The sequence below is a fragment of the Fukomys damarensis genome, unplaced genomic scaffold, assembly GCF_012274545.1.
Source record: "Fukomys damarensis isolate Sample0158 unplaced genomic scaffold, DMR_v1.0_HiC HiC_scaffold_8, whole genome shotgun sequence".
Classification (NCBI taxonomy): domain Eukaryota; kingdom Metazoa; phylum Chordata; class Mammalia; order Rodentia; family Bathyergidae; genus Fukomys; species Fukomys damarensis.
Genome location: NW_022900920.1, coordinates 26,605,689 through 26,626,009, shown reverse-complemented (window position 1 = coordinate 26,626,009; position 20,321 = coordinate 26,605,689). Strand labels below are relative to the sequence as shown.

The window sequence follows — 20,321 nt, the reverse complement described above, 5'->3', positions numbered from 1 at the left end:
ATTCCTTGCAGTGCTGGTTTGGTGTTCATGAAATTTCTCAGGTGCTCTTTGTCGTGGAAGTATTTTATTTCCCCATCTATTTTGAAAGAGAGTTTTGCAGGATACAAAAGTCTAGGTTGGAGATTCTTTTCTTTTAGGACTTGGAATACCTCACTCCAGGCTCTCCTTGACCTAAGGGTTTGTGTTGAAAAGTCTGCTGTGATTCTAATGGGCTTCCCTTTGCATGTGATTTGTTTCTTTTCTCTTACTGCTTGTAGTATTTTGTTTTTCTGTTGGATTTCTGGAATCTTGATTATTATATGTCTAGGTGTAGATTTTTTTTGATCGTGGTTAGTTGGGGTTCTATATGCCTCTCTTATCTGTATGTCTAATTCTTCCCTTCTGTTTGGGAAGTTTTCTGTCATTAATTGTGTGACGAGCTTTTTTATGTCATTTGCGTTTTCTCCTGTTTTTTCATGAATTCCTATCAGTCTTATGTTATTTTTCTTTGTATCATCTGGAAGTTGTTGGATTGATTTTTCATGATCCCTTACTGTTTTTAAGAGACCTCTTTTTTCATATTTTTATTGTTGGGTTGTCCTTTAATTTCTGGATATTACTTAAATCTTCCTAATATAGTTGCGTTGCAGCTATTGAGTTTCTAATGAATCATAGACATCCTCATTTTCATAATATCAGAGAAAACAACTCTTTAAATCAATCACAATCCTTTATCTGAATTGATACATTCAGCAGCCCAATAGGATCAGGTACAGCTTGCAAACTGACCACTTGTGGTAGTCATTAATGTATCACCTTTAACTCATGTGAATTAAATTAATTTCAAGAAGCAGCCCATAATATGTTTGCAGTGAATATGCTTTTCAATATAGCATCTTTACCATTTAGGATGGGGGGTTAGACTTAGGACGAGAGGATTAGATAAGTGAAAGAATTGGAGCAGGTTTGAAGTGAATCCAGAGGATGTAGAATTACCTTACTATCTTTACAAAGCTATTAACTTCAGAGGGGATAGAGAGAGTGCAGGAATAAGGACAAGAATATATCCCCTTAACAATAACGGGCGCTTGCCTTCCCTTGAAGGTACAGAGCCATGAGTGAGGTAAAATGACTGAAGAAAAGAACATAAAGAAAAACCCCTCCTAAAGAGAAAAAATAAAAAAAGCAGAAGTCTGAGTTAGGGCAGGAGCTGGAATAAAAAGGGAGATGAGGGATAATATGGTGGAGCAAGAGACTGAGTTGGAGAGAGAGGACAGAAAAAAGAAAGAAATTTTAGGGTGGAATGAGGAAAAGAAAAAAGAGAGAGAGAAAAAAAAAGAATTTGAAGGGCCTCTTTCAGACTGTCTCTCTTCTCATATTATACCACATGTACAGCCATATGCAGAACCAAATCCCCTGGTCTCAGCTAGCCAATGGCAGTTCCCCACGACTGAGACTGAACACAGTCCACAAGGCCTAATTTGAGTTTCCTTACCCTCAGGGTTGAACTCCACTCAGTTCTATTACAAGTTTCCCCTGCCCTTTCTTTAAAGATGCTCAAAGTTGGGAGATCAGAAAACTACCCTCCATGAGAACCTATGCCTCTGCAGAGTTGATCTAAGGACTGGCCCAATCGGGAGGTTTGAGAACGGGGGGGGTTGTGGGGGTGTTTCAAGGGCGCCTGCACGGCTACCTTCCTTACTGGGTCTGATGTTGCGCAGACCGGGAGGTCGCGCACCCACCAGATGATCTCGGGCAGGCAGACAGGCAGCTGAAGAGACCCCCTCCAGGGTCTTTGGGTCCTTACTGGGTCTGATGTCGCACACCCCAGGAGGTCACGCACCCGCGGGATGATCTCGGGCAGGCAGGCAGCTGAAGAGACCGCAATCACAATTCTGATGTCTATTTTTTCCTTCTGACTTGCTTGAGTGCCCAGTCCTTCACTGACTGAAATTTCTATCTAGCTTAGCTGCCTGATATAATACCTCCAAAAGTCATTCATAGATTCTATACAATCTTAATTAAAGTATTAGTGACATTCTTCATATAAATTTTAAAATTCTAAAATGCATAAGGAACAACAAAAAGTCCAGAATAGTCACAGCGCCATGAAGGGTAAAAAGGCTAGAGACATTATAATGCTTTATATCAAAACACATTACAAAGCTATAGTAACCAGAACAGCATAACACTGACATAAAAATGCAAACATAGACCATGGGGACAGAACAGATAATGTAAAAAATTATCCATTATTTGTAAAGACAATTTATGTTTTTAAAAAGTAACAAAAAATACATTGGAAAATGGCAGTCTCATCTAAATGGTGCTGCTGGTTATAGATATACAAATTAATGAAACTAGATCCCTAAATCACATTACATACAAAAATCAATTCAAAATTCCATGAAGATATAAATGTAAGCCCTGGAAGTATGAAATTATTGCCATAAAGTATATAGGAAATATGACATTGATGGATGTGAAGAGTTTTTTTGATAGAACCTACCAAAAGAAAAACAAGTGATCTGAATAGACACTTCACCAAAGAAGACATAAAATTGCCAGCATTATAGCTTCAGTCTAGATGTGCCCCCCCAGCTTCATGTGGTCATAGGTGGAGCTTTCCCAGAGGTGGCTGGATCTAGGATGTGTGATGCTGGGATTGATTCATGGTGCAACGCTGGGATCAAGGGCACTAGAATTGAGTGTGAGTGCCACCTGACCTAAGTAGCTTGGATAAGATATAAGTACTGGAGAGAGTTGTTATGGTTCCTTGTTGCTTTGCTACCTTCTGCCCACCATGAACTATTTTTCCTATGCAGTGCCACCCTGCTTTGGAGCCTGCTGGTTATGGACTAAAACCTCTACGAACTGTGAATTAAATCTTTCCTCCTTTAACTTTGGGTGTTGGATATTATGTCTCAACAACAAGAGAAAAGTAGCTAAGATAGCCAACTGGTATATGAAAAGATGTTCAATCTCTCTAATCATCAGGACAAGGCAAATTGAACCATGAGATATCATTCACCTCACTTAGAATGACTATTCTCAAAGAGACAAAAATAAAGAATGTTGGCAAGGATGCAGAAAGAGGAGAAATCATACACTATTGACGGAAAGTAAATTACTACAGCCAACATAGAAAATAGCATGGAGGGGCCGTGGATTTAGTTCAGTGGTTTGGTGGCCTGCCTTGCAAGTGCAAGAACCCAAGTTCAATCCCCAGTACCAAAAAAAAAAAAAAAAGAAAGAAAGAAAATAGCATGGAAATTCCTTAAATAACTAAAAATAGAACTACCATCTTATCTGGCAATCCCATTACTAGGTATATATTCAAAAGAAATAAAATCATTATTTCTAAAGGACACCAGAATGCTCATGTTTACTGCAGCATTATTCACAATAGCCATTATGTGAATGGTCTGTATCCCATCTGATCTGTATTACATCTGGTCTGTATCCCAAAGAACCTGCTGCATTCACAAGTGGGGCCTTGGATTGAATCATGGGAGTGTCATTGCTCAATGGAGTGATGTCTAGATGGAAGAGGCAGGCCACTGGGTTGTAACTTAGAAAAGTAGACCTTCCCCAGGTCTTCTCCTCACTCTCTGTTTCCAACCCACCATTATCTGAGCAGCTGCATTCTGCCATGTCCTTCTACCATGCCACTGACTGTGCATCGAAATTTCTACAATGTGAGTGAAAAAAAAATGCCTCTTTTCCTTAAAGTTGTCAGTATTGGGTATTTTGGCCCAGCAATGAGGATAGTAACTAAGAAAATAGTCAAGATAAGAAAGCAATGAGTGAGGGTGAAGAGGGTGAAGGGAGGACAGGGGAATGAGGGAGAAAATAAGAAACAAGACATATCATGTAAAGGTACAAGATCCCAATAATAAATGTAACTATATTGTTTGCTTTAAATGTACCGATAGGGCCAGGGATTTAGCTCAGTGGTTCTGGTGCCTGCCTTGCAAGCAGAAGGACCTGAGTTCAATCCCCGGTACCAAAAACAAAAAATAAAAAATAAAAATAAATGTACCGATAAACTTAATGGGAAAAAAAAGAAAGCAATGAGTATCCATCAGTGAATAAATGAATAAGGAAATGTAGTGTATATATACACACCATGGAATATTATTCAGCCATAAAAAGAATGAAGTCCTATAATTCTCATAATATAAATGGAATTGGAAGACACCATGTTAAGTGAAATGAAAGTAGTTATTATCCCTGATTTGATCATTGCATAATATATACATATATCAAATTATCATATTATACTTTATAAATATAAAAAAGATTATTTCTCAATTTTAAAACTATGATAAATTTATCTTTCTCAAAATAAAATTTTAAATGACATGACACCATTTGCTATGCATTATGGATTTTGTTTAAATGTACCCCCAAATCCTCATGTCATAGGTGCTTTTTCACAGGTGGCTGGATCTAGAGTATGCAATGTTAGCATTGATTCATGGTGCAATGCTAGGATCAAGGGCACTAGGATTAAAAGTGTGAGTGCTGACCACCCTATGTAGCCTGGATAAGATATAAGCAATAGAAAGAAGTACAGCCCTCCTTTATTGCTTTGCTACCTTCTGCTCACCATGAACTATTTCTCTTCTGTGACACCTGACTGCCATGCCACCCTGCCTTGGAACCATCTGATTATGGACTGAAAGCTCTACAAATTTTGAGCCAAATAAACCTTCTTCCCTTAACTTTGGGAGTCACATATTTTGTCTCAGCAATAAGGAAAGTACCTAAGACAGAATTTAGTACCAGAAGTGGGGTTGTTGTGGTGACCCTCCCTGACCATGTGATTTAGGAGTCTTTCAGCTGGCTTATGGGAAGGGAAAGAGTTAGGAAGATTTGGATATGCCAACTGAAAACGGAGAGCTGGAACACTTGAAGCTGTACTTGATGGGAGATTCTGGTCAGAGCTCAGAAGACCAGAAGGCTGATAGAAATTATGCCAGTAAATGTTAAGCTTGGGAGGTTTCTGCTGGGAAGAAAGACTGAATTGGCTATTAGACTCCAGACAATGTTTGTTATGGCTTGGCAGAAATTTTGTCTCTATTTCACTCATGTTCAGAGACTTTACCTGAGGATGAGATTAAAGGTGATGGACTAATAATTCTAGCAAGAGAAATTTTAAGGCAGTCTAATGTTGAGGCCATGGCATGGCTACTGTAGTGGGCTTTCAGCCAGGTTTATGTTGAGAACCAAGAGCAAAGAAGCCAGTGGAATGATTTTTAAATGTTTTTAATTTGGCCAGAAAAGAAGCTCCAGTAAAGTTTTTGCCTACAAAGATGGAACAGAGGAGAAATTGGTCACTGAAAAGGCTAGCAAGAAAAAGCCAAGTACCTCAAAAGAAGACAATGGAAAAAAATGACCTGAAGACAATATAAAAACCAGCATGACTCCAAACCTTTGCAGCCTCACAGTTACAAAAGTGAAACATTTTGCTTTGAGAAGAGAGCCCAGAACACCATGTTCCAGAATGGCAACAGCCTCAGGAAGTTTTGCTTGAGATTTGGTTCATAGGCACTTGAATCCTACAGCCAAGAAACAAGGAAGACTGGCTACTGCTCCAAGTGGCAGCAGACCCTGGCATTGTCCACATGGTGCTATTTTTAGGTGCATGTAGAATGCAAGAGTTGTGGGGTCAGAAAGGTTTCCACTCAGATTTAGAAGAAGGCCTGTGAGGCCAGGCAGTGTGACTCTGAGAGGGCAGTGTGTGAAGCTGTGGATGTGACACTGAAGGTACAGTGGAGACTTCAGAAGGTTGGAGAAGCCAGGAACATGGATCATCTAAGGAAAGCCACAAGGAGTGATCAGAACTGACCCAAGAGAAAAGCCATGGCAGACATAAAACTAGCAGTGCCACAGGGGGAAGCCATCTAAGCCCTCACAATTTGCCACAGATTGCCTGGGATGATAGAGGTGGAACTGTGGGATTTAATGTTTTCCCTACTGGATTTTGATCTTGCTTTGTTCCCATTCCTTGCTATCCCCTTGTTTGAAGCTTTTGGAATGGGAATGTCTACCTTGTGCCATGGAATGTTGGAAGTGTTTAACTTTCTCTTCATTATACAGAGACTTACAGCTAAGATTTTTGCCTTAAATCTTAGAGGATTACTTTTCAGCAATACTGAAACTGTTAAGAGTTTTGGCAACTAATAGAGATAGACAAAATGCCTTTGCCTAAAAGGATAAGCATGAGTGTTTAGGTAGGCAGGGGAAGAATGTTATGGCTTGCATTTACATGTCCCTCCCAAAGCCTCATGAGGTCATAGATGGGGCTTTTTCTGAGGTGGCTGGATCTAGAATGTATGATGTCGGAATTGATTTATGGTGCAGTGCTAGGATCAAGGGCACTAGTATTAAGGGTGTGAGCACTACCTGCCCTAAGTAGGCTGGGTAAGATATAAAGGATAGAAAGAACTGTGGTTGTACCTTGTTGCTTTGCTACCTTCTGCTCACCATGAACTGTTTCTCCTCTGCAATGCCTGTCTGCCATACCACCCTGCCTTGGAGCTAGCTGATTATGGACTGAAACTTCTACAAATTATGAGCTAAATAAACTTTTACTCCCTTAATTTGGGAATCAGGTATTTTGTCTGAGCAATGAGAAAAGTCATTAAAACATTGTCTAAGAATTCTATCTTTTCAAATGACACATTAGTTTATCATGTGTCTCGATGAGCAGATGTTCAGTTTGTAGGAGAACGTGTTCTTTTAAATTTCCTCATTTGTGAATCTCCCTGCCTCCATTATCCATCTGGTACATTTTTATGAATCTCTTAGATGAGATGTCACCAAGACACCTTTTGAGTCATTAGATTGATAACTTTGCAAGAAAAAAGATGATTTTCTTCACTAAAATGATATCATTTTGAGAATGTAAAGGATTTTTTCCCCTGAGAACCTGGGCAAGTGGGAGACAAAGCCATAAGGTGCACAAATGGATTCTACTCCAGAGAGACTCAGTGTCCCACTGACTAAATACTAGTCTGGCTGACAGCCCTGTCACAGGCAATGTCACATTCAGGTTTAGAAAATGAATAACTCCTTACAACTATCTTCATCATAATTAATGAAGACAGAACAAATTGCCTCAAATCTTATATTGAGAAGTGCAAGACCTCATTCCCACATGAGACAGCAGACACCCACCCTAGATTTGTGCTGCTTTTCAGTCCTCAATGTTTGTATAGTTGAGTTTTGAATCTTACTTTCTTCAGAGGCTTTTCCTCCAAGTTCTTTATCAAAATGTGATTATACTCACTTATACTCACTTCCTAATTGCCATATTGTGCATTTATACAGCACTCTACAGTACAGTGCATTAATTGATATCACACTCCAAACATTAACACGTATATACAGCATAAAACTCACCAAGTCATAAGCATGTATGGTCTGTAACTGACCAGGAGTAGAATGAATCTTTCCATTACTTTCCCCCTCTTTCTAACAGACTTAAAATGGCATTTTAGTAATGGAGACTTCCTTAAGTACAATCCTTTCAGCAACATGCACAATATCTACATTTTAATTTAAATATCTATTTTAATCATAACTTTTAAAATTATCTTCACTAAGTAACCACTATTGAGAGCAATGGCAAGCAGTATTTTTTAAATACATACAAAACTCTTAGGTCTTTAAATATCCCACTTGTATTACTTCTTTCAGGTTCCTTTAGCTGCCCTTTAGTTTTATGGAATTTCAGGGAAGTGGGACATATGATGTGATCACCCATTACTTGAGCCTTTTTCCGGGACATTATCAGAAGAATCTATGAAATAACATGAGTTTTACATGAACATAAACCTTATGATATCACCTGGTGAAAATTCTGTAGTAACAAACTTCTAATGATTATGGAAGTAAATATAATTAAATACAAAGAAGTCAGAGGTATATATGGAAAAAGTAGGAGATTCTGATTTATACACAGCACACTGGAGGATGGATAATCTGCTGGGATTCAATATCAGCCTTCAAATTCACAGAAAATTCTCACTTCCACTGATTTCAGCTTGAGAGACCAAGAGGTGTGCTACTGAAGGGAGATGAAATTGCTTTTTGGATGAAAAGGGAGAAAACAGATGCCCATAAGATTATGGGTGTCAGTTTTCTATTACTACTGAAACAAAGTATCAGAGACTCAGTGACTTGAAGAGTGTTTTTCTTGAAGTGTATAGGTCAGAATTCCATTATGGGTATCATTCCTCTAATATCAAGGTCTTATTTCCTTCTGGAAATCCTTGAAGAGGCACTTTTCATACCTTTTCCAGATTCTGGAAGCTCCCTGCAAATATATATATATTTTGGTTTCTAATGCCTTTCCCAGTGTTCAAACCAGAAAGGGTCTCAAATTGATCTCAATTTAATTTCAGCTAGGAAAGGGTCTCTACTTTTAAGAACTCACGTGATTGGGCCCATACAGATATTCCATAATATCCTCTCCATCTCAAAGTTCCAATCACATCTGAAAAACCCCTTCTGCCATGAAAAATAATATACTCACAAGTGATGGGGTTTAGGGTATGGATAACTTTGGGAGCTATTATTCTGCCCACCACACTATGTAAAGCAAAGAAAGTACTCCAGGAAACAAAGGTCTTGCTGCAGCCTTCCTACAATGAAGATTAGTTCCCTCTCCCTTAGGAAGAAATTCATGATTCAGTATGTCCTCCAGAAAAGACAGAAGGGAAGCTAACTGTTGGGGAAGAGATTGTAATGGGTGGCAACTGACCTCACAGGATGGCTGAGTCTAGATTAAGTCCAGAGAGGACATGTCAGAGGTTCTTCTAACTACACTACACACATGGCCCTCACAGCAGTCCCATGTGGTAAATCTTAGTGCCCTGCATATCAGTTAGAGTTCACTAGAGCAATAGATTTAATAGAAAAATATATATATTATTATTATATAGAGGATTTACTAGATAGGCTTACAATGGCCACCCATGGAATAAGTGGCTGAATAATGCAAATGACCCTTTCCCCTTGCAGAGTTAAAGAAAGGTCAAAGGTTGAAGGTAAAAGGCCTGGAGCTCACTGCAGAGTCTGCTGTGAGTCCATGTGGGAAAGCCAAAGGCTCAGTATTGGAAGGCCGAAGAGTCTGTGCTGGAGGCCTGAGTGAACTGGAGAACTTCGCCAAAGGCAATGGAGAAATCCAGAGCTCCTCCAAAGAAGAAGAAAGATCTCCTTTTCCTTTCCCTTTTTATTCTGTCTAGGCTACACGTCTATTGGTTGGTGACACCCACAGTGGGGGTGAGTCTTCCCTGCTCAGTTTGTAGCTACATGTCAATCATCCAGACATCCCAGAGCTTTGTTAATCTGCTGGCAGTTCTTACTCAGATCAGGTTGCCAGGTCACAATTAATGATCACACCCTGTTTTACAGATGAGGAAGCCTAATGTGCCCTAAGATGCACAGCTGTTGAGAAACAGAGCCCCTGCTCCAGAATCTGCACTTTGACTCCTAGAACACCTAACCTCATATTTCTTCATCAATTAAGGGGTAAGTTGCCAGTAACTTGTGATTAACGATGCTCTTTCAAAAAAAGTGTACATGATTTAACTTGAGTGAGAAGAGCCAGCCCTTCCTGTTATTTTCTGATACGGGTTTCTGGTTATTACATATATATTGAAGCAGGGTCAGAGTTGAATCAGTCGATGCATTGGGTCAGTTGTTCTCTTGCTTCATGAGAACTTCCTAGAGTACTTTGTGAAGTGCAGACTCTTGGTCCTAACCCCCGACACTCAGTAGGTGTTCTGGTTTGTATCTTGATGTCCCTCCAAAGCCTCATTCAGTCAGGCTTTTCAGAGGTGGCTGGATCTAAAGTTTGTGATGCAGGGATTAAGGATTTTTTAAAGCCAAGTGTTTCTGACAGAGATTGCCAAGCACATAGGAAGTCCCATGCAATGTATTGTGATCATTTTTAAAAGTTCTCCCTGAGTCTCCCCATAGCTCTCTGACTTCAGGTAAGGGACTCACAGAAGTCTCATTCTAATCCCATCAGAGCATTCAGTGCACTGCACGGTAACTACCTGTTCACTCCCCTGACTTTCCCACTAGACTGATGGTGTGCAGATCAAGACTGATCCCCTTTGGAACCTCACCTCTGTTGCTGACACCCGTACTTCACAGGTGTGGCTGCTCTGTGGTTCTGTTGTTGAACAAAAAGTGGAAAAGATTAATGCTGAAATGGCCTCAAATCAAGCAAAAACATTTTCAGATGGATGCGTTTGGGATCCCAAATTCCTCATTGAATTGAATATCTGCAGGCAGTAGGAAAAAAAAACACCATGGGCTAAGTTCACCATTGAAGGCGGCAGGACACAGAGCAGAAGCAAGTGAGCAGAGGGCCTTATGGAGAAGAAGAGAGATTTGCCTGTCCTTGGCAAATGGTATCTTCTACCAGCAGGAGCCTCTCAGCATTCCTGGGGGCAGACAGTATTTCCTATGTGTGCTGGCTTCACAGACATGACTGCTGAGTAGCCGGAAAGGAAGCCCATCTGAACTGCAACTTGGCTCTGTGTGTGCACATGTGTAGGGGTTGGGGTATGCTGGGGGTCTCCAGTTGTTTTGAAGTCTTCCCACTCATGAGCTATACTAAAATCTTGGAGAGTTTTAAAGTTTTTCAAGGAAATATTCAAATAAAAGCATTTCTTTATCTATTCAATTATGCCTCTACAAATGTAACCACGCAGGCATGGAAGTGTTTGTCCTTTCCTTGGGAATGCAACCTCACTGCGGTTTTCACAGAGATTAAAAACACAACCCTGCAAGTCTACGGCCAGAATCAGCTCTTCTTTTTATTTCAAAGTTCCACTGTCCAGGTGCACCTCTCAGCCTCGCCCTCCTCCACCTCGCCCCAGCCTCACTTCGGTCATTTAGCCACTTCACCCCTAAGACAAGGCCTTGCTCTTCCCCGGTGGGGCACGGCCAGTTGCTTCAGGCCTCTCCTCACCCAGGCCACTGAGAAGCTCTGTGGGTGCTCAGGCTGGACAATTATCTGACGAGATCTGCCCAGTCTGGTCCTGTGCTTGTGAAGGATTAGTGTGAAGAGCCCTCAAACTCTCATCCTCTCTGACCTTCTGTACCCACTCTGGACCTTTCACAGCCTGGTGTGCCAATGTCTGCCTCCTCCTACATATGGGCTGGCCCTGCTCCCTCCAGCTTCTGGGCTGCATCACAAAATAGTTCCCAGATGGGTCACCAGAGCAGCTCCATCACAGGGCGATGACAAAGAACTCATGTGACAATATGGACAAAATGTTTAGCAGAGTGCCAGGCATACGGCAGGTGTTCAAAAATATTTGTTGAACAAATGAAGTCTCCGGGAAAGTTTGATAAGCAAATATCTATCTCAGTATGACTGTTTCTACCACAACAAGGTAAAAGGACCCAATCACCAGAAAACTCAATATGTGATTTCCCTTGTTCATTCCCTAGTTAAACTTTAGAATTATTTTTGGCTGAAATAGTTTTCTTTCTATAAGAAATGGATATGATGTTGTTGTGTTCTGCCAAGAAACTGAGCATACAATTTTGAGAGTAAACAATGACTTTGAAGACAGAATACAATTCATGAATCTTTGACCCCAGGTTCTTCCTAAAACCAGGACACAAACAGTGTGGCCACCAGTGGTACGATACATTTTAGTAATACAAAGTGCACACCTGCAGGTCATGATGTTGTGGGATTTGTTCCTGCAGTTATGGTAATGCCAGGTTATTCCCCCATGCATATTAGAATTTACAGCCATCCCCCTAAGACAGCTAAGAGAGTAATCAAATGTTCTTGTGTCAGCACATAAAACAAATGCCTGGAGGATCTGAAAGCAATCTCCTCTCCCATGGTACATTATTGTGCAATTTCCAGGTTGCCTCCAGTATAGGACTTTTGAGATATTGTTAATTCTAGGGAAAGAATTGCAACTTTAACTCCAAATAAGGCACATTGAAGACCTCAGCAAAACTTACAAGTCTTCCTCTCACCTTGGCCACAGAAGCTCTCAACGCTGGGCTTTAAAATTCCTTAGATGCAATTTATTCTCATGGCTCCTAGGCCTTTCTTTTCCCTACTAACTTTATTACAGTTACTCTCATAGAGATTCCTCTCTATATAACACAGATGGCACCAATTCTGTCTGAAGCTCTGAACTCCCCTTACTCTCTCTATTGACTAAGTGCATGAAATTAAGAAATCAGATACATTTTCTTTCTTTAACCTTAGAATGAGAAAGATCACATGCCTTACATTGCTTTACTACCAAACAATTTAACCTTTGAGAGTAGTTTGTAAATAATAAAATATTATACTCATCTAAGGTATTATTATTACACGAACCAAACACAAGGTAGAGTGTAATAGAATAATCAATGGATAGTTTATGTTAGAGTTATGAAGAAAAAGACTCTTGGGAGCCAGGAATTTAGCTCAGTGGTGCCGTGCCTGCCTTGAAAATGCAAGGTTCTGAGTTTGGTTTACAGTACTGGGGGAAAACCAAAAAGGAAAGACTCTTGGCAGTTTATGCAAAGATTCCTTTTAATGATTCTTAACTTCCCAAGGGTTAAAATAGTTCATATGTGGGGTATTTAGGATGACGCTGGAGATGATCATAAAGCAAGGATAACACACTGATTTCTTCTGAAAACTCAGATAATCTGCCACAAAGAATGAGTTAACAAGTTTGGCCTCTTCTGGGAAGATAGTGTAAGAGTTGGTAATGTGCCCTCTGAGTGGAAGATGAGAATATTGCATAGTTTCTTTCCCTGCCAGATTTGTTTTACTCCTGTGGTGCTTTGGTCTCTTTTCTTTTCCCAGTTTTCAGTCCTGGGTCCTTAACATTAGGATCCAATCCATTTCAGGGGGGCCCACTATTCCCAAACTTGCAGGTTGGTACCTCCAAACTGAAAGCACAAACTTGCTTTTAGCACAGTTGTGTATCTTGGTCAGATGAGCTAACCTTGCTCTTTTTAATTCTGGCTCCTTGGCCTGCTCACCATTGTCCATTATGCCATCCTGGGCTCTGCTTTCTACTGCACTTTCTACGCTTAGAAAAATCATCTCTGATGATGGAGTTCCCTTATGTCCTCCATTAATCAGTAGCTGACAAAGTGAATCCTAAAATATTGTAAATTCTCTCTTTTCTCTGTGACATTTTGAATATGAATTCATGAGTTCTGCATGGAAAGAAAAAGAGCAAATGTGCTATGTCAGTGATTAAGAGACCAACGAAACAGGCAACTTAGGGGTGCTTACAAAGAAAAATGCCTAAAACTTTATCTACTGTTATCTTAAGGTGATATCTGAGTCCTTTTAGGCTGCTACAGCAGAAATACCATAGATTGGGTGGCTTATAAATAACAGAAAGTTATAGCTCATAGTTCTAGGGGCTGGGGAACCAGCGTTCGAAGTCCTAGAGCCCTCAGCATGTGTGAGGATTGTCTCCCTGGTTCCTAGACGGCCATCTCCTCACTGCTTCTTTACATGATGGAAAAGGGACAAAGACACTACTCACATTTATTAGAGTTCCACCCTTCTAACTTAATCACCTCCCTAAAGCCTCACCTGCTAGTACCACTCCATTGGTGATCAGGATTCCAAAATTTGAATTTGGAGAAGAAACATTCCATCTGAAGCAGCTGCCACGGAACCTGGCTTATCTGCTTGGCAGTGGGCATGCACTGTTGGAAGGGGACGCCCATTGGAGTGGTCACCCTTGGAGGACATGATGATGGTGCCACGCAGTCTGGAGACAGCATCATTAGTTTCTAGCGTCAGACATCCATTTTCTACTCACATTGTGTCCCTAGGTGTTGTACTTCCTTTGTTATTTGATTCTAGGAACCTTTTTCAATTTTTATTTTTTTATTGGCACATGTTAAAAGGATTACAAAAGGTATTCAAGTCCCCCACTGTGGCTGTATTGGTGTCCATCTGTCCTTTTAAGTGCAGTGGTTTTTATTTGATGAAGTTGGGTGTGCCAATATTCAATGCATAGATATTTATGGTTGTTACATCTTTCTTTTGAATTGTTCTATCAGTGCATATTGGCCATCTTGCCACTTTTGATCACTTTTTGGCTTAAAGTCTGTTGTGTCTGGAAATAAGATAGCTGCTCCCGCTTGTTTTCAGGCTCCTTGGAATAGAGTATCATTTTCCAACCTTTCACTTTCAGTCTATTTACTTCCTTTGGAATAAGTTATGTTTTGTGTAGGCAATACATGAGTCCATTTTGTTTTTTTGATCCAACCTACCAGTCTGTGTCTTTTTTTGTTTCTCATTGAGTTTATTGGCACATTTTAGGTACACAGTACAGTTACATTCATCATTGGGATCTAACCTTTATATTTACCAGTCTGTGTCTTTTTTTGTTTCTCATTGAGTTTATTGGCACATTTTAGGTACACAGTACAGTTACATTCATCATTGGGATCTTGAACCTTTATATGACAGGTCTTGGTTCTCATTTTTTCCCCATACCCCTGCCCTTCCTTCATCCCCTCCTCCCTTCCCTATTTACAACAACTTTATTACCATTTTTTTCATTTTCTCATGTTTCTTTCTTTTCCCTATTTCCTTTCCCCTACCCTTCCCACTTCCCCTACACCTTCAGCCCTTTTCCTATCACACATTGCCGATCTGTGTCTTTTGATTGGGGAATCAAGACCACTGATATTGAGAGTTATTATTGTAAAGTGTTTGTTGAATGCCATTGCTTTATATTTATATTTCCAGTGCTGATTCCTCCATTTGTCTTTGCCTTTTTTGTAACTACTTTCTCAGTTTGATGTACACTTTCCTATAGACTCTTTGGCGACAGTGACCTCCCTGTCTCTGTGTAGGATCCCCTTAATGTTTTCTGCAGTCCTGGTTTAGTAGTCATATACTTCTTTAGGCTTTCTTCATCATGGAAAGTCTTTTTTTTTTTTGTACCAGGGATTGAACTTGGGACCTTGTACTCGTGAGGCAGGCAGCGGAATACCTGAGCTAAATCCCTGGCCCTCTTCTCTCAATTTTGAAAGCTAATTTTGTAGAACATAAAAGTCTTGGTTGGCAATTGTTTTCTTTTAGAGCTTGAAAAACAACTTGACGCGCTCCTGGACTTTAAGGTTTGTGCTGAGAAATCCACAATTAGTCTGAAATCCACAATAGACTTGCCTCTCTGGGTAACTTGGTTGTTCTTAACTGCTTGTAGCATTCTCTCTTTTTGTTGAATTTTTGGAAGTTTGATTATGATGTCCTTTGTACTTGAATATCCTCCTTATTGTTGTCAGGATAGCATTTCTAAGTGCTGACACTTTCCATTACCTATTCATCAGTCAATGAGACCCTCTCTAGACATGCCCTTGGAACACGTTGTATATGGGGAAATACAATGTTATTTCAGTGGAGATTCAGATTATATTTAAGTTCATACAGTAAACTCTGAGGCAACCACCAAAACTTTTTAAAGATATATAAATAAGAAGTTAATGAAGGAGATAAATTAGGATCATAAAATTGCTCAGTTAAAGCAAGAGAAGATAGAAAACAATGAAAAATGAATCAAAGACTAAATAGAAACTAGCTAGTATTATAATAGATTTAAACCCAAATATATCAAATGTCACTTTAAAATATGAATGGTGATTAATGTATGCTGCCTCATATGAGGAAGTATCCAAAATAAAAAGGCTTGGGGGTTTTGACTAGTAATAGCAATTTTGACAATCCTAGGACTAAATGAACAACATATGTAGTTAATGAAGCAAAAGCAAAGTTGAAAAAGGACGGACAAATTATTGAAAACATCTCACAGTCACTTTCTTTTTAAATTTATGGCAGGACATCAAGTCTCAGAACTTAACCTACTTTTCAGGAACCTATGACACCATTCCAGCCAGTCAAAGGGAAAGATGCATTTTGCGTCCGGTCTGTAGCTGTGCAGGGTGAATGCACTTGCTCTTACAGGAACATTAAGGCATGTCATAATCCAGGAAGGAATGCACTTTGCAATAACTAAATTTTATTCATTTAAATCGCACTGCCTGTTGTATGATTTCCTTTTAGGAAACATTCCCGTACTGCTGCCTTCCAGACAGCCACGCCCTTCCCAGTCTGCGATCCCCTCTTCTCTCCTTTCCTCATCACTTCATTAGTCCCATCTGCAAACCCATCTTTCTCTCGCCTCTCTTCTCCTCTCCCCCACTTTTCACTTCAGAAAGAAACTTCTAGCTGAACTGGGCAAACGGCACCTAGATAATTATCTTCAAAAACGAATATCATGCCGCGTTCATGCATCCACCAAGTGACACACGCGCCATTCTCTACCCCGTGCTGGCACGGAACACAGTGACTTGCCTGCCCTGCTTCTTAAAGGGAAGCAAACTTCATTCTTTTGCCATAACTTAAAGTACAAAATTAATGTATTTCCAGTGCCTGCCTGGCAAGCGTGAGGTCCTGAGTTTGATCCCCGGTTCCAATGTTGAGGTCCCTCTAAGTGAGGTCCCTCTAGCAATTCATTTGTGAAACTCACTGAAACCAAAATACTATCTTTGAAGATGCCCCACATTGAAGACGTTTTTCCAGGATTTTTAAATTTACAAAGGGTGCATAGGATATTTTGGAGCATCATCCCGGAAGAAAAATCAGTTAAACCATTTTGCTAAAAGGAATATTTAAATATTCTGCATGAATTCTTGGGGCTGTCTTTTAAATGGCTGCTGCTGTGGGATTATGTTACCTCTCTTGACATGCCAAATATAACTTTCTGTAAGTAATGGAAAATGTTATCCTGTGCAGACAACCTCTTGACTCTTAGCAGATTAAATTTAGTCACCTTAAAGTCTGAAAAAGTCTGAAAACTGCACTATTTTCATACTAACTCAAGATGTTACTCAGTGGCCAGAAGTGAGAAGTGTGCCAAGCAAGCATCAATCCAGTGTGGCTAGCATTTCAAGAGTGGAATTAATTTATTTAGTAGTACTAAACTGTATCCTTATTAAAAAAAAAAAAAAAAGACATAAAGGGAAGGGAGGTAACAAGGCCAGCGTGAGGTGTGACCAGCAGGCAGACGCTGGGCAACAGGAAGGCTGGAAGGACGTGCTCATCACTGACCCTCCCTCCAGGGCAGGGACGTGTTCAGTGACATCAGGATGAAATGCACAGGGAAAAGGGAAAGAAGAGGGAAAGGGGAAAAGGGAGAGGAGAAGGCACCAGGGTGTCAACTTGTAGCCTGCGGACAGGTATGTGTGGAAGCGGGTGAGAGGGTATAAGCGTTACTCCAACCTGCCATCCAGCCCACCTTAAAATCAGAGGCAGTTCCGGGGAGCTGGGGGTTACTTGCTGATTGTATGGATCCTATATCCAATCAGCACTACTTGGCAGTATTACCTTCCGCCTTCCGTCAGTTTCCACGCACTAATCAGTGCATCTCACTACGCGTTCTCCAGAGCATCACAAGACCAAGCCCCGCCCCCGCCCGGCCGCATCCCAAGTTACCACACTCCACTAATAGCCAAAAATGTAGTCATGAGGATGAGATGAAGAAGCAATTCTTCTGCGCGGAAGAAACAAACCAATCTTCAGCTCCCTTGGGTAAAGGGAAGCAAAGAGGAAAGGGTCGCTGGGTCTTGGATTTGGAGTCAGACAGTACCATGGTAAAATTTCAACTTCTATTCTGTATTTGTCCTATCCCACAATCTTCCGAGTGAACAGAAATAACAGTTATTTTAGGCTATTTTAAGGGTCATCATGCTCAGTAAGAAGAAAAGAAGATTATCTGGCAGTGGAATGGGTTTTGGAAGATAGCCGGTGAAAAGCACTTCACTGATCCCTTGCCTCTCAGTTTTTGCAGAAAAGATCAAGGTGATGGCACGTTGGTCCCAGGGGGAGACATCATCCACTTAAGTCAAGTAGCAGGAAGTCTGCCCTGACCAGAGGTCAGGGACACAAACATTGTTAGCGGTCCCCACTCTAGATCAAGGAAACAATCCCCCTAAGGAAAACCAACAAAAGTCAGTGAAACAAGAGCTACAAACCCAGCCATAAATTGCAGCAGATCCACCCACCTTTCCTCTAAAGGAGTACCAACACCTCCCACAGATGCCTCCACTTACACTGCAGATCACGTGAAATGGCCAAAGTGGCAGTGCTGGACTCAGAAAAGCTAAGCTAGAAATATTCAGAGCAGGGACAATATCCAGGACCGTGTTCCACCAGCCATTAGTTCAGTGGAAATCTTCCAAACTTCACCCCATGCTTTCATTTCACCTCTTAAGCATTTCAACTTTAATTTGATTAGGAATTTTCCTAACCAAAGGTCATACACAAATATCATGTCCCAAATACAATCCTGTAGAATTGAAATGTAAAAATTATGCATTTAGTAGGCCCCTTTCTCTATAATTTCTGCAGCAAGAGTTTATCTGCCTCCCCATAACCAAAACAATAAATGCAAGGAAATTCCTCCACTCATTAAGTAAACCACCAGCTGACACTCTTTGCAGCCTCCTCCCTGCCCAGTCGCACAGATAAATTATGCTGTCAGTTTTACAGCAGCTCTTCTATAAATCTGGATATTTTATTATTTCATATTTTGTATGGACAAATTTCCAAAACTAGCTCATTTTATATATTCTTGCAAATCACCACACTGGGATAATGAAGACTGAGTGCTCGTGACAAGAATGGCTTAGCAAATGCTACAGAACACATCAGGCCCCCTCTTGTCCTCTTCCTTCCTGCCTTATCCCTCTCCTCCTTTCCAATGCTTCCCTGAACCATGGTAATACTAGCAGATTGAGTTTCTGGAATAAATATTGGAAACAAGTTAGCCCTCATGAGCTGATCCTAATTACAAATATCATCCAGACTCTGTATTGTAAAGAATTCGGAGGCTTAGTCTGGACCCAACTGGCAAAAGTACTAGGACCTGATTCCTGATGGCTCCCACTGAAAGGAAGAAGGATCAGCCATGTACACCTGCCAATACAATACACATGCCAGGTATGGCCCATCCATGCATTGCTCAGAAGAGATCATGGGGAAATAAGATTTTGTCACGCATGATACAGATCAAATATCATGAAGCCTAGTGTCTTGTTCTGCTGCTACTTTACCAGCATAAAATTATATGAAATATAGTTTAACCTTGGCATCTTTGTGGAATATAATTATAGAGTTTTGCAAGCCAGCCCACAATTTTAGAAATAATCTTTAGTGTTTATTAAACATTTAGTGACACCCAGGTAGTATTCTAAGTGTTTTATATGTATCATTCTTTTTAATTTTTACAATAAACCTATGGATTGGGCACTATTACTATCTCCCTTTTACAGACCAAGAAACAGAGAAGTGAAGTGACATGCCCACGGTTGCAGACTACATTAGTCAGCTCCCCTGCTCCTGGACAAAATTCCCAAACAATTGCAATTTAAAGTACGCGAGGTTTCATTTGGTTCAAGATTTGAAAGGCTCACTCCATGGTTAGCTTGCTCCAAGGCAGAAATATCATGGTGGAAGAATGTGGCTGAGTATCCCTGCTCAGTTCATGAAGCTGAGAAGCAGAGCAGAGTACCAGAAAGGAAAGGGCCAGGGACCAAATACAGTCACCGAAGCCCCCTATGACGCACCCAGATATATATTGGTAAATTGTTCTTTAAAGACTTGCAGATGTACAGATATGGGCAAAGTGCTCCTTATCAATCCCCTGGAAGGCTCCCCAGCCCATCAAGTTGATAACCCAATTAACTGTCACATAGCCCCAGGGAGCAATCAAGCTGGGAATCTAGGCTAGGTAGTTTGAGTCCAGAGCCCTCCACCACTGTGTGAAGGGAGCCAGAGTAAAGGGAAGTAGCACCAGCGCTGGGATATAGGACATCACCTGCATGATGTGTCTCTTCCACCCAGCCCATAGCTAGCCTGATCCAGTCCTTGTGTGGCATTTTCCATGCTTTGTCTAGCTAAACTCCAAAATAATTCTAAGGATTTTCTATGATTATCCTAAATACATGTCTTTAGGGTTGAACAAATGGTCCAAACTGTGAATACTATAGACTATAGGCTGAGTATCGGCTAACTCTTACCAGTGTTGTGGCTTGTGTTTAGAACCCCCCCACACCCGCCGTTAGCCTGGATGAGGTGGGACTTTCTTTGTCAGAAGTGGCTGAATCTGAAACGTGTGATGCTGGGGATATGGGCGTGTGATTACTAAATCACTGCACATGAGAGATTAGTTTGGCGCCCTAATCCCAGTTGTCTGGACAAGATAAAAGGGGCAGAGAGGCAGTGATAACACCCTCTCTCTCTCTCTCTCTCTCTCTCT

At 40.7% G+C, this 20,321-nt stretch overlaps 1 pseudogene; it reads left to right on the top strand.

Moving 5' to 3' along the window:
• LOC104869438 overlaps positions 1–20,321 on the top strand; it is a 91,736-nt pseudogene that overhangs the window by 19,974 nt on the left and 51,441 nt on the right.